Genomic DNA, 13093 nt, shown 5'->3' with positions numbered 1-13093 from the left:
AAATAAGCAGGGCAGGTGCCTGAGTTTCCAGTGAGGGAGTACTTTGGGGCCAGCAACCATAATTCTAGTAGTTTTAAAATAGTGATGGAAAAGGATGGACTGGATCCTATAAGTTAAACTACTAAATTGGAACATGTGAAAATCCAAGCAGTATTCCTATGCGCTTGAGCAAATATTATCTGCCCCATATTGGCAGTGCTTGTGTATCCAGCCTTGAACTATTTAATAGCCTCAGGACCCACAAGACTGAAGCAGAAGGGAGTCATCCTCAATCCTCCCCATCTGCTCATGAAGAAGAATATGGTTTTACAAGTGGTATCGTCCAGGATGGACATTCAGACCACATTATTCTGGACGTTGTGAATATATTTATTATGAAAGTATAAAAGACTATGTCCTGCATACTCCCTATTTATCTAAGTTTGGAATGCTAATCCAACAGATTATCTCCTTGCTTTCACCCAACACCTCCTTCCCTGAAGATGCTTCTCGAGTTCACTGTCACAGTCACCTAATCCAGGTATCAATCTAAGTAAACTTCCTCTGAATCACTTCATTAAATGTACACACATCCTCGACAAAGATAAAAACTGCATAGTATTTGCGAAGTGAATCTTACCAATTTTCTGCACAAATGAAGCATAACATCTTTACATTTATGTTCAGTTCCTGCCATAATAAAGGATAGCAGCCCATTAGGTTCCTTGATTACGCGGTGCATCTGTGCACTAACTCTTTGTCACCGGTGCTTTCAATCCCTCCAAGCTTCACAATTCTGCAGCCATTCTCCATTTAAAAGTAATGTTCTGCTCTTATTTATTCTTCAAGCCAATGTGAATGACCTTACACTTTCCTACATTATACTCCAGCTGCATTATTTTGTCTATTCACAAAATTCATCAGCATGGGTCCATAAACTCCTTACGTCTTCATCATAACATATTCATGGGGGAAGCAACAGCCTAGCAGTATTATCGCTAGACTGCGAATCCAGAGACCCAGATAATGTTCTGGAGACCTGTGTTTAAATCCCGCTACAGCAGACGGTTGAATTTGAATTCAATAAATACTTGGAATCAAGAGTCTGATGATGACCATGAATTACAGATTGTTGAAAAAACACGTCTGGTTCACTAATGTCCTTTAGGGACAGAAACCGACACCCTTACCTGGTCTAGCCTGCATGTAACTCCAGACCCGTAGCAATGTGGTTGTGTCTTAACTGGCCTCTAGGCAATTAGGGATAGGCAGACACTGTCACCCTCATCCCATGTATGTATAAAAAAATATTTTCTATCCATCGTTAGCTACCATGCCCTCAATTCTCTTGTTTAAGTGATTTATATACATTTTTAAAGGTTGGCTAGTGTACTAGACCAACCACTTACAAGACAGGCACGACACAGAGAGGGAATAAAGCATATTTTCCAGTCCTCTCGGCTTATGGGTGGAAACCAAAAGAATCGACAGTGTAGAAAAAGGAAATTAAACAAGCATTTAGGGCAAATAATCTTGCAGAGCTTTGGGAAGGGAGCAGGGGAATTTAATTTTTGCAATACCCTGCTCATAATATGATCCTGGGATTAATTGGGTATATTTGTGCTTTCCTCTTGCCTTTCCTTCCACAGATGAGGTGCCCAGAGCTGGACAACGTCCTGCGCCCGCTGTTAAATAGTTTTTGCGGTGACACTAATCCCGGAAATCTTTTTGCACACACCCTTTTATCTTGCACGGTGAAAGGCCGATGATATTGAGGAGTTAAAGAATGGGGAGTGACTTTATTTGATATTGCTTGATATCTGTTTGAAATTGACGATCTAGAAATGCTTCCATTGAATGTGCTACAGAAACAGTGAGAGAGAGCAGCCCCTCCTCTCCCTTCAGTCCAGGACAATGTTCTGGCTCCAGGCCCGCCCCCTCATTCACGATTTGGAGATGCTGGTGTTGGACTGGGGTATACCAAGTTAAAAAAATCACACACCACCATGTTATAGTCCAACAGGTTTACTTGGAAGCACTAGTTTTCTGAGCGCCGCTCGTTCATCAGGATACCCCATAACTACATGATAAAGGAGCAGCGCTGTCAAAGCTAGCGCTTCCAAGTAAACCTGCACGGAATGATTGGAAAACTAATCCCACCCCTCACGCCCTTCGATAGGTTAAGGCTGCAGCCCGCCCGCTATCTCTGATTGGGCGAGTCTCACTTCATGTTTACTCTGATTGGATGGCTGGCAGCTACTATCGCGCCTTCTGCTTCCTATTTGCTCTGAGGCGTTGTCAATCATGCGGGTGGAAGAGCGACGCATGCGCACAGCTGGTTGGGATATTGAACATGCGTGTGCCGGGAGTGACGGTGAGAAGTGAATGTTTGTTTATCACATCCACGGGCGGTAAGTAAAGGTTAAAATGGCCAGTGCCCGCAGAAACATTCTGAAAAGACGAATTCACCATTGCGAAGTTTAGGTCGCAATGCTCAAATCGGGTGTTCTGGTGCCGCAGAGAGCCTCAGGCCTCTTCCTGCCACAGGCCCCCGTTGAAGGCCAGTAGTATTTGTTTTGGTCGGGTGGGAGGGACTATAGGCGCCGTTAGCGCGGTGATGTCACCATGAGTGGGCGGAGCCGTGTGTCGCCTCTCCAATCACCCCCTCCTTCCCTCAAATCTGAGCCAGTGACTCCATCTGGGGCCCTGCTGGTTTGTTTGGTTTCTCCCCGTCGGAGGGCGGGCTTACAAAGGGCAATGTGAAGGGGAGATGCAGCTGGCTGGGATAAAAAAGCAGCAATCCCACCAGGATCTAACCACTGTAGCCCCGCTGAAAACTTAACAGGGCTTTCAGCAGCTGGATGTCTGACTGAATCCTGCACATGGAGCAGGGGAATGTGACTGCACCATTAGATGGGCAACTCAGATGGGTAACTGAGTATCCCTGTCATTATCCTGATATTCCACAGGACGTCAATAGTGTCTCTGCTGGCCAGATAGGCAGGTAAATTCTAACTGAGTGGACAGAACATCCATATAGTTTCTCTTTCAGCATAGGTTAACATAAGAAAGACGAACAGGAGTAGGCCATCTGGCTCACCAAGCCTGCTCTGCCATTCAATATCAGCCTGGCTAATCTTTTCATGAACTCAGCACTACTTACGCCCCTGCGCACCACGATCTTTAATTCCTTTACAGTTCACAAGCCTAGTTTTGCTTCAAAAACATTCAAAGAGGTAGCATTAACCGCTTCACTAAGTGGTAAATTCCACAGATGCTAATGAGCTCTTAAAGCTCTTTCTGTAGTCAGTTCCCTGGTACACTTTTACTCAGGCTGTGTAACTTGTTTGTACAGTCCACTGGAAGACCATATGTAATCAGAACATTTGGCCCCTCAAGGCAGTTACATCATTCAATAGGATTGTGGCTGACCAAATATTCCTCATGTCGTCTTTCCAGCATTTTCTTAAACCTTTGTTTCCCCTACTGATTAAGAATCTATCTATCTCAGCCTTAAAGGTACAAACAGACTCTGCCCCCACAGCACTGAGGCAAGGAGTTCCAACAAGGAGAAATTCCTTCTCCTCTCATTTTTGATATCCCTTCATTCTGAGATTATACTTTCTAGTCTTTTATTCTTGCGTGAATGGAAATATCCTCTCACACACCCTGTCTAGACAATTCAAAATCTGATTTGCATCAATGAGATCTATCATTGTTCTAAACTCTAATGTATCATGTTTTATTCACTTAATCACTGGTTAAAGTTCTTTCCACGTGCAGTGCACTGTGAGAGAACTTTTGCTGAATTTTAAAATCATTTTTGTTTTGAAATTGAGGTCAATGGTGGACCTCTGGATTGTGAGCAGCAGCTTGTTTTGAAAAGAGTAAATCAGCTGGTGTTTGTTGTTAAGTCTGGAGCCTGGATGTTAATTGCAGGTTGTTTCTTGACTAAAGAACTCTGTAGACACTAGAGGATGACAGTGTGCTTAACCAGATAGGAGATGTCTGACTATTAATAAGGTTAGTGTCTGGGAACTGGTGCCTGCAAGTCTGGGAGAGGATGTGATTAAACAGAAGCAAGCTGGAGATTTTTGATACTATTTTTGACCTTTGGTTTTTTGAGAGAAGAATTTTGTCTATTGATGTGACAGTCTGAGGATTTGTCAACCTTCGTATCTGTGAAATGATGCATCATGGAAACTACTGAAGTATTCTGGCCAGTTTTATAATTTTTTAACTTTTTCTAATTTATCCCTTAAACCTCAAGAAGATATTAGTACTCTTCCTTCATTGCTCAGACCATCAAGTAAAGGCATTGGGACATTATATTGAGGTCGTACAGGATGTTGGTGAGGCCTCTTCTGGTGTGCTGTGTCCAGTTCTGGTTGCCCTGTTACAGGAAGAATGCCATTAAATTGGAGAAGGTTCAGCAGTGATTGACCAAGATGTTGCCAGGAATGGAAGGTTTGAATTTACAATAGCGCCTCGACTTAAGAACTTAATCCGTTCCAGGACCTGGTTCGCGAACCAAAATGTTCAAGAACTGAATCAATTTTCCCATTATTCGGATATTCAAAACGGCGTAGTAAAGCAGAACAATGACAAAGAAACCACTGGCTTTTTGCGTTTGTACCTTCGTTCGTACCTTGAATTTTGTATGTACGTTGAAGCAAAGTTTTACATACAATCCTGTTCGCAAACCAATTTGTTCATGAATGGGGTTGTTCGTATGTCGAGGTGCTACTGTATAAGGATAGGCTGGAAAGGCTCGGCACTTTTTCACTGGAGTGTAGTAAGTTGAAAGTTGACCGTATGGAGGTTTATAAAATCGTAAGGGGTATAGATAAGGTGAATGGCAGGTGGTGGGTGATTTCAAGATGAGGGATGTATTTTTAACGTGAGAGGAGAAAGATTTTAAAAAGATGAGGGACATTTCTTTATCACAGAGAGGGAGTGGTTCGTGTGTGGAATTAACTTTCAGAGGGAAGTGGTGGAGGCAGATACAATTACGTTTAAAAGACATTTGGATAAGTACATGAATAAGAGATGTTTCAAGGGATATGGGCCAAGCAGACACTGGTGGGATTAGTATAGTTTGACATTATGGTCAGCAAGAAGTGGTTGGATCAAGGGGTCTGTTTCCATGCTAAATTACTCAATGACTGTTTGTCTGACTTTGGTATGAATAGGGCTGAAAACAAATGATTGAATTCAATCATTGCAGTGATCCTAGAATACCTACAGTGTGGAAAAAGGTATTCAGCCCATCTAGTCCACAATGATCCTCGGAAGAGCAACGTGACCAGCCTCACCCTGTTCCTGTAACCCTGTATTTCTCACGGTTAACCCACCCACCCTGAAAAGTCCTGGACACAATGGGGCAATTAGCTTGGGCAACTCACCGAATCTGCACATCTTTGAACTGTGGAAGGAAACCGGGGCACCTGGAGGAGGCTTGTGCAGTCACGGGGAGAACATGCAAACTCCACACCGACAGTCACTCATGGGAGGACTCTAACCCAGATCCCTGGGACTGTGAGGCAGCAGTGCTAACAACTGAGCCACATTTGCTGAGGATTATGTGCAGTATGGTGTTGGGAGGCACTTGTGTACGTGTGATTGATTGATAAGCGGTTACTTACAAAACTGTTTCACTGAGCTGGCTGCCAATTGGGAGGAGACTTTGAGAGCAGACTAGGGAGTGACAGGGAGAAAATTGAGTGGTGTGGGCCCTTCGGATGTTGGGGTTATCGTCAGTTCACCACTTCTCTCACCCCCCCCCCCCCCCAAACTCCTTCTACCTCCCCCTTTCCTTCTTACACCACACTTCCCACTCCTTTGCCCCTCCTCCCCACTACTGCCCCCTCACACTGTACGGCTTCCTCCTTCACCCCCACCCCCCCCCCCTCCCCGTTCCTTCCTTCCCCCATCATCCATCCATTACTGAAACCCCCCACCCCTTTCCCATTCCTCACATCCCCCCCTGTCCCTTACTCCCCCTGGACTGAGGACACAGCCTTTTAGAACTGAGAGGAGGTGGAGTTTCTTCAGTCAGAGGTTGGTGAATCTGTGGAATGCTTTGCCGCAGAAGACTGTGAAGGCCTAGTCTTTGAGTGTATTTGATTTGTAAGGGGATCAAGGGTTAAAGGGAGAAGGCAGGAGAATGGGCTTGAGAAACAAATCAGTCATGATCGAATGGTGGAGCAGACTCAATGGACAGAGGGGCCTATTTCTGCTGCGATATCTTGTAGTCTTATTTGGATCATTGAGCTCATGGTTGATTTGATTCTAACCTCAATTCCACTTTCTTTTCAATTCCCTGTAACCCTATCTCTGCTGCATTTCTAGCCTCATGGAACTTCTGATTTCTGTCATCTCCTTTCCCAGGGATTTATAAGATTTGAAGGCAGCAAGAATTTATTTTCTTTGCTTCTAATATCTTTCCAGCTCCAGGCTACAGCAGGATATTTGAAAACAGTGGGATTCTTTGGCAGGTGAGTATTTTTGAGCATTCATCTACAATTTCATCTTGTCGTGCTTCCATAGTCCTGGGGCTGATGTGGCACCTTTCCTGTGGATCCGAATCTGTGTCCCACTTATTGCTCTTTTATACCTCACCACATCATCTCTCTGTCTCTAATTCCAGGATTATTTGAACCTTTATTAGTATTTTGTTGTTATTTCTGCTGACTGTGTGCAAATGAGGTTTCCATTGCTGGCCATATCCCAGTATATGTTGTGATTTCCCAGCTTTATCTTCCCATGGTCAGGAATTGTTTGTCCTGCACTGGAGATCATTTCTTTTTCTGAGCTAATATTGACCATCACTTTTTATGACACAAGGATAGCAGCCCAAAGTAAACCAGCCTCACTAACACTGGATTCACAACACAGTGAAATTAAAGCATTGAATGACCCTCCATATTGCCCAACCATTCTTAACTAGACTTTAACAATAACAGATCTTAGATACTGAGTTTATAGAAAGAAGAAACAATAACTTGAGCAAAACAAATATAAGCAACTAATCTCATCAATATCTGTGATTTAAACATATTTTTTTCTTCATTCATAACCTCCATTCTCACTGACTGACAGACACATAGGGATAGATGAAACAGAAATTGAAATTAATATAAATTGTCAGTTCAAGTAAATACTTGCCAACAATGGATGCCAAGCCTTTGTGCAATTCTTGGATAATGAGATTTTCACAGGCACGTAAACTTTATCTAATTTCTAAGTCAGCAGTCAATGGAAACAGTTTCAGCAAACTCCTATAAATATTTATTTTGATCTGTATACTTTGTTCTTGATTTTCTCAGAACATTGAAAAATTTGAGAGCTGGGTAGAAAACGAGAGACAGAGCAGCCAGTTCAGAAGCTTCCAAACTCACTCTCACCTTCTTGACCCTCTTGAACCGTTGCAGTCTGTGTTGCAAAGCTACTCCCAGATTTCTGTTCAGTAAGGAGTTACAGAATTTTCACCCAGTAGTGAAAATGTAGTGCAGATATTTATCAGTTACAATCATTTTGCTTTTACAACCCACCTTTAATACATTAGAAACATAGAACATAGGAACAGGTGTACACTGTTGTGGCATTCAATCTTGCTCCTCTATTCAGTATGATCATGGCTGATCATTCTACTCAGTAGCTTGTTCCCTTTAGACTATATCCTTCGATCCCTTTAGCCCTCAGAACTATATCTATCTTCAATTTGGAAACATTCAGTGTTTGGGCCTAAATTGCTTTGTGTGGCAGTGAATTCTGCAGACCACCAGACTCTGAGAAAATAAATATTTCCTCATCTCAGTCCTAAATGGCCTACCCCATATCCTTAACCTTTGACTCCTCACTCATTAGAAGATCCTTCCTGTATTTACCTTGTTAGTCCTGTCAGAATGTTTTTGGGTTTCTGAGAGATTCTCTTTCCTTCCAAACTCCAGTGGGTTTCATCCTAACCAATTCGTTTTGTCCTTATCCATCAGTGCTGCCATCCCAACAATCAGTCTGGTAAACCTTTGTTGTACACTCTCCATTAAGCAGAACATTCTTCGTCAGGTAAGATTTCCAAACCTGCACACAATGTGGAATCACCAAGACTGTACAATTGCAACAAGACATCCCTGCTTCTCGCCAATACACCATTTGCCACCTTCACCTCCTGCTACACCTGCGTGCTTACTTTCAGCGACTCGTGGACAAGGACACTAGATCTTATTTCACCTCCTCCTTTTCCAGCCTCTCGCCATTTAGAAATTAGTCTTCCTTCCTGTTTTTGTGATCAAACTGGATAACCTCCCATTTATCTACATAGTCCTTCATCTGGTGTCAGCTTCTTGAATGTTGTTGGAGCTGCTCCCATCCAGGCAAGTGGGGAGTATTCCATTACATTCATGACTTGTGCCTTAGATGTTGGACAGGCTTCAAGGAGTCAGGAGGTGAGGTGGTCACTGCAATAAATTGAGGGCTGAAAGATATAGGACAGATGTAAGAGGTGGGTTCTTTACTCAGGAGAGTAGTAGGGGCATGGAATGCCCTGCCTGCAATAGTAGTAGGCTCACCAACTTTAAGGGTATTTAAATAAACATTTGGATGATAATGGAATAGTGTTGGTTAGAACATAGAACATAGAAAAATACAGCGCAGTACAGGCCCTTTGGCCCTCGCTGTTGCGCCGTTCGAAGCCCACCTAACCTACACTAGCCCACTATCCTCCATATGCATATCCAATGCCCGTTTAAATGCCCATAAAGAGGGAGAGTCCACACTGCTACTGGCAGGGCATTCCATGAACTCACAACTCGCTGAGTAAAGAATCTACCCCTAACATCTGTCCTCTACCTATCACCCCTTAATTTGAAGCTATGCCCCCTCGTAATAGCTGACTCCATACGTGGAAAAAGGTTCTCATGGTCAACCCTAATCATCTTGTACACCTCTATCAAGTCACCCCTAAACCTTCTTTTCTCCAATGAAAACAGCCCCAAGTGCCTCAGCCTTTACTCCTATGATCTTCCTACCATACCAGGCAACATCCTGGTAAACCTCCTCTGCACCCGTTCCAGTGCCTCCACATCCTTCCTATAGTATGGCGACCAAAACTGCACACAATACTCCAGATGCGGCCGCACCAGAGTCTTATACAACTGCAACATGACCTCAGGACTCCGGAACTCAATTCCTCTACCAATAAAAGCCAGTACGCCATATGCCTCTTCACCGCACTATTTACCTGGGTGGAAACTTTCAGAGATCTGTGTACATGGACACCAAGATCCCTCTGCTCATCCACACTACCAAGTATCCGACCATTAGCCCAGTGCCCCATCTCTTTGTTACACTTACCAAAGTAAATCACCTCACACTTAGCTACATTGAACTCCATTTGCCACCTTTCTGCCCAGCTCTGCAGCTTATCTATATCCCGCTGTAACCTGACACATCCTTCCTCACTATCAACAACTCCACCGACTTTCGTATCATCCGCAAACTTGCTCACTCAACCTTCTAGCCCCTCCTCCAGGTCATTTATAAAAATGACAAACAGCAATGGTCCCAAAACAGATCCTTGCAGAACACCGCTAGTAACTGCACTCCAAGATGAACCTTTACCATCAACTACTACCCTCTGTCTTCTTCCAATTCCTAATCCAAACCTCCAACTCACCCTCAATGCCATACCTCCGTGTTTTTTCAGGAGCCTACCATGGGTAACCTTATCAAACGCCTTACTAAAATCCATATACATCACATCTACCGCTTTACCCTCGTCCACCTCCTTAGTCACCTTCTCAAAGAATTCAATAAGGTTTGTGAGGCATGACCTGCCCTTCACCAAAACCATGCTGACTGTCCTTGATCACATTATTCCTATCCAGATGTTCATAAATCCTATCCCTTACAATTCTCTCTAAGACTTTGCCCACAACAGAAGTGAGACTCACCGGCCTATTATTACTAGGGTTATCCCTACTCCCCTTCTTGAACAAGGGAACCACATTTGCGATCCTCCAGTCTTCTGGCACTATTCCTGTAGACAACGAGGACATACAAATCAAGGCCAATGTCTCTGCAATCGCCCGCCTTGCTTCCCAGAGAATCCTAGGATAAATGCCGTCAGGCCCAGGGGACTTATCTATTTTCACCCTTTCCAGAATTTCCAACACCTCTTCCCTACATAGCTCAAAGCCATCCATTCTAATTAATTGTGACTCAACATTCACATCGGCAACAATGTCCTGTTCCTGAGTGAATACTGATGAAAAGTATTCATTCAGTGTCTCCCCAATCTCTTCAGCCTCCACACGCAACTTCCCACTACTATCCTTGACTGGACCTAGTCCTACCCTCGTCATTCTTTTATTCCTGACATACCTATAGAAAGCCTTTGGATTTTCCTTAATCCTACCAACTAAGGGCTTTTCATGTCCCCTCCTTGCTGCTCTTAGCTCTCTCTTCAGATCCTTCCTGGCTACCTCAATCGCCCCAATTGAACGTTCACGCCTCATCTTTACATAGGCCGCCTTCTTCCCTTTAACAAGGGATTCCAATTCTTTATTACCTCCCTCACATGACCCTTTCCTCCCTGCCTGACAGGTACATACTTATCAAGGATACGCAATAGTTGCTCCTTGAACATGCTCCACATATCGATTGCGCCCTTCCCTTGAAGCCTACTTTTCCAAGCCACGCATCCTAAGTTGTGCCTCACCGCATCATAATTTCCCTGCCCCCAGCAATAACTCTTGCCCTGCAGTGCACACTTATCCCTCTCCATCACTAGAGTAAAAGTCACCGAATTGTGGTCACTGTCCCCAAAGTGCTCATCTACCTCCAATTCTAACACCTGGCCTGGTTCATTACCCAGAACCAAATCCAGTATGGCCTCACCTCTTGTTGGCCTGTCTACATATTATGTCAGGAAACCCTCCTGCACACATTGGACAAACACCGACCCATCTAACGAACTCGAGCTATAGCTTTCCCAGTTAATATCTGGAAAGTTAAAGTCCCCCATAACAACCACCCTATTACTTTCACTCTTCTCCTGAATCATCTTCGCAATCCTTTCTTCTACGTCTCTAGGACTATTAGGAGGCCTGTAGAAAACTCCTAACAGGGTGACCTCACCTTTCCTATTTCTAACCTCAGCCCAAACTACCTCAGATGGCGAGTCTTCATCCATCGCCCTTTCCACTGCTGTAATACTATCTTCGACAAGCAATGCCACACCTCCCCCTCTGATTCTACTAAAACATTTAAACCCTGGAACCTGCAACAGCCAATCCTGTCCCTGTTCTACCCATGTCTCCATAATAGCCACAACATCAAAATCACAGGTACCAACCCACGCTGCAAGTTCACCTACCTTATTTCGTATACTTCTTGCATTGAAGTATACACACTTCAAGCCACTTTCCTGTTTACAGGCGCCTTCCTTTGAGATTGATGCTATGTTCCTAACCTTCTTACACTCCAGGCCCTGCACCCTAAATCTGCAGTCTAGATCCCCATGCCCCTGCAGAGTTAGTTTAAACCCGCCAAAAGAGCACTAGCCAACCTCCCCCCAAGGATACTGGTGCCCCTCAGGTTCAGGTGTAGACCATCCTGTTTATAGAGGTCCCACCTTCCCCAGAAATAACCCCAGTTATCCAGATAATGGAATCCCTCCCTCCTGCACCATCCCTGTAGCCACGCATTTAACTGTTCTCTCTCCCTATTCCTCGACTCTCTGTCACGTGGCACGGGTAACAAACCTGTTTGTTCTAACTCTGAGCTTCCAACCTAGCTCCCTGAAAGCCTGCCTAACATCCTCATCCCTCTTCCTACCTATGTTGTCGGTGCCAATGTGGACCACGACTTCGGGCTGCTCCCCCTCCCCGTTAAGGACCCGGAAAACACGATCAGAGATGTCACATACCCTTGCACCTGGGAGGCAACATACCAAACGTGAGTCTCTCTCGCCCCCTCAAAACCGCCTATCTGTGCCCCGAGCTATCGAGTCCCCAATAACTATTGCTCTGCTCTTCTCCACCCTTCCCTTCTGAGCAACGGGGACAGGCTCCGTGCCAGAGGCCTGAACCCCATTGCTTACCCCTGGTAAGTCGTCCTGGTTAGATGGGCTGCGGATTGGTTTCACAGGTTAGTGCACATTATGGGCCTAAGCGCTTGTACTGCGCTGTAATGTTTTGTTCAATGTATTCCTAACCTGTGACCTGTTCTTGTGGTCACTGTGTTTATGTAGCAAATGCAGTTGCATTCCTAGTCAATGGTAACCCCCCAGGATGTTGGTAGTGGAGGATTCCGTGATGGTGACACAGTTGAATGCCAAAGGGTGGTGGTTAGATTGTCTCATTGGTGGTGGTCATAGATTGGCATTTGTGTAGTGCGAATGTTACTTGCACTTGTCAGCCCAAGCCTAAATACTGTTCAGATCTTGTTACATTTGAACACGGACTGCTTCAGTATCTGAGAAGTGGCGAATGGTGCTGAACATTGCACAATCATTGGTGAACATCCCCACCTCTGACTTTTCTTAAAGTTTGCCCCCTTATTCCCATCGATTCCAGTTTCGTGAGGGTGCCTTGATGCCACAGTTGGTTGAATGCTACCTTGATGTCAAGGACTGTCACTCTCCCCTCTGGAAGTCACCTCTTTTGTCCATTACAACCAAGGCTGTAATGAGGTCAGGAGCTGAGCAGGCTATTGTTGAGCAGGAGCTATTTGATGACACTGTTGATGACACCTTCTATCACTTTGCTGACAACACTGAAGCATATCTGCATCCTGCTCACAGTTCACTGTCCTACCCAGCTTCATGTCATCTACAACTTTGGAGAAAAGACATTTGAGTTTCCTCGTGAAGCATAGATACATTCGTGCAGCATGGAAACAGATCCTGCAGTCCATCCAGTTCGTGCCAACCATAATCCCAAATTAAATTCATCCCACCTCCTTGCCTTTGGCCCATGTCCCTCCAAACATTTCATATACATGTACTTAATCAAATATCTTTTAAAAACCTTGTAACCCAGATCCACCATTTCCTCTGGAAGTCTATTCTCGGTATGAAACATCTCCACCCGAAGGGAAAAGATATTGTCTA

The 13093-nt window shown here is 44.5% G+C and overlaps 1 protein-coding gene across 9 annotated transcripts in view; it reads left to right on the top strand.

Moving 5' to 3' along the window:
• The first annotated feature begins 2320 nt into the window (after positions 1 to 2320).
• The window catches only part of LOC132836241 (zinc finger protein ZFP2-like), a 46937-nt gene continuing 36164 nt past the window's right edge, over positions 2321 to 13093 (top strand). For 3 of the 9 annotated variants that reach the window (XR_009647343.1, XM_060855585.1, XM_060855584.1), the window contains exons 1-2: positions 2322 to 2390; positions 6430 to 6476. The gene's annotated coding sequence lies outside the window, so the exon portion shown is untranslated. Of the gene's footprint in view, positions 2391 to 2900; positions 2984 to 6429; positions 6477 to 7970; positions 8047 to 13093 lie in introns of those variants that run through there. The other 6 variants (XM_060855588.1, XM_060855587.1, XM_060855586.1 and 3 more) reach the window with 5 other exon arrangements.

This window comes from Hemiscyllium ocellatum, chromosome 46 (assembly GCF_020745735.1).
Source record: "Hemiscyllium ocellatum isolate sHemOce1 chromosome 46, sHemOce1.pat.X.cur, whole genome shotgun sequence".
In the NCBI taxonomy this organism is placed as follows: Eukaryota; Metazoa; Chordata; class Chondrichthyes; order Orectolobiformes; family Hemiscylliidae; genus Hemiscyllium; species Hemiscyllium ocellatum.
The sequence above is the reverse complement of the archived record's forward strand: the minus strand, read 5'-3'. Positions and strand labels throughout refer to the sequence as shown.